General features: G+C 50.5%; 1 non-coding gene across 1 annotated transcript; it reads left to right on the top strand.

Annotated features, from left to right (window-relative positions):
* Positions 1–1,518: 1,518 nt before the first annotated feature.
* Positions 1,519–1,601, top strand: TRNAL-UAA. The gene has a single exon. It is a non-coding gene; the product is annotated as a tRNA-Leu (tRNA).
* The last annotated feature ends 342 nt before the right edge of the window (positions 1,602–1,943 follow it).

Below are 1,943 nucleotides of genomic sequence, written 5' to 3'. Positions count from 1 at the left end.
TTAGATTTGCTGACATACGCATGCATTCTCTTTGCCTGATGAGTGACCCTTGTCTTAATGCCAAGTGTGCAAAGTCAAGCTCTGCAAACGAAGAGCAGAGCTTTGCAAGCTCATTAGTGCTTTGAAGTCTTTCGTTACGAGCAGGTTTCTCTGGCGCTGGCTACCAGGACACCTGTTGCTAGCACGATTTCATGGGATGTTAATGTGGAGGCTGCATCTGGAGGCATGTGGGGATGCTCAGCAGCATCTCTGCACACAGCGGGCTGCTGCGCCTGGAATGGGAAGGACAAAGGGAAACAAGGCAAGTACCTGTTCCCCTCTCGGTGCATGAAGAGGAGACGTTTGCTGCTCACAGGATTTACTGCTTGTGAATAGATGAGCCCCGTGCTCTGCTAAGCTGGGGAACTGCAGCGTCTCCCGGTGTGATTGATGTCTGGGGGGAGTCTCTCTTCCCTACTTTCCATGGCTCTGTGGCATCTGTGGAGGCAAGGATGTTCGTCCTGCCTGGAGAGTTCTGCGTGCTCTTTGGAGAGGGTGCTCTTTGGAGGCAGAAACACCTTTATTTTAAATTATTTTTATTTTCTTTTTCCTGCTCAATGTTTCTCACCTCTGCAAACCCCTCTAAACAGCTGAGGTTGCCCAGGGCACAGCCGTGGACAGAACAGCTTGACCTGTCTTGGATTTGGGACTGGCCTGGGATGTATCCTTGATCCTGTCTTGGATTTTGGGGTTCAGAAAAGCTTTCCGTGAGCTGCTGAAGCTGCTCAGGTCTCCCCACGCTGTGTTTCTAGGTTTTCTCAGGCACTCTGACACCGAGGATGCTCCAGTGATAGATCCTTCTAGCAAAAAGGCCTAGCTGGGTTGCTGTGAGTCAGCAGCTCTTGGGGATCCCTTGGCAAGGACAAGGCCTGAATAGGCTGCAGTGTCCCCCCAAAGTAAGAGCAGCCCTGCATGAGGTGCTGCTGGCCTGAGAAGGGCCGGGCTGTCTGAAAGCAGAAATAAAAAGCATCAGGTCCTGTGGCTTAAGGGATAAAGGCCTAGCATATAAAAGTGTTTTGAGGTTGTGAGTTTGAATCCCATGCGATTCCAGACAGAGGTGTGTTTTTTTTTTTCTTTTTTTTTTTTTTTCTTCTTCTGGGGCGGAGGGGATCAAAAAAAAGAAGATTCCCTATCCCAGAGCCTTTCTCCATGAGCCATCGCAGCTGATGAGATCAAATGCAGTCCAGGTGGGTGAGGAGCAAGACCTAAAGCGCAATTTGGCTCGTCCAGGTGAGAACTGAAGAGCTCTCAGGGCAGCTCCCTTTGCTGGAGGGCACCCAGCAGAGCCCGGCCAAGCCACTGCAGTGGTGCTGCTGCAGCACCGGAGGCCCTGGAGGTATCAAGAGATTTGTGATCTTTGCACAAGGGTCTGGTGCGGTGGCTGCAGGGCCTGAGCTTGACCAGTGTCCCTAGCTGGGTCCCCTGAGGGCTGGACAAGTTCTGGTGGGAACCAGCCCACCTGGAAGGAGCAGGCAGCCCACCAGGATGGCCGAGTGGTAAAGGCGTTGGACTTAAGATCCAATGGGCACATGCCCGCGTGGGTTCGAACCCCACTTCTGGTAGGAGCCTTGTTTTTCCCTTGTCCTCACGGATGCAGCAGCAGTGGCCAGGGCTGCCAATGCGCTCAGAGGGCCCTGGTGGGACTGAGACCCCTTGGCATCCTGGCTGGGTATGGAGTGAGCAGGGCCCGTGATCCAGGCTGGGTTCCTGGAAGCAGGGAGTGTTGAAATCATGGTGGGCTTCAAGCTCATATGATACCAAAGTAGAGCCTTATGTTTACCAAGGCAGAAAAAAAAAAAAAAAAAAAAAAAAAAAAAAAAAAAAAAAAAAAAAAAAAAAAAAAAAAAAAAAAACGAAGAAAAAGAGCAAGGAATGAACAAATAAATAAATATATAATAAAAGGG

The sequence above is a fragment of the Nothoprocta perdicaria genome, unplaced genomic scaffold (genome assembly GCF_003342845.1).
Source record: "Nothoprocta perdicaria isolate Ctin4 unplaced genomic scaffold, notPer1 scaffold_9, whole genome shotgun sequence".
NCBI classification, from domain to species: Eukaryota; Metazoa; Chordata; class Aves; order Tinamiformes; family Tinamidae; genus Nothoprocta; species Nothoprocta perdicaria.
Note: the sequence above shows the minus strand (reverse complement) of the source record. Positions and strands in the feature narration are given on the sequence as shown.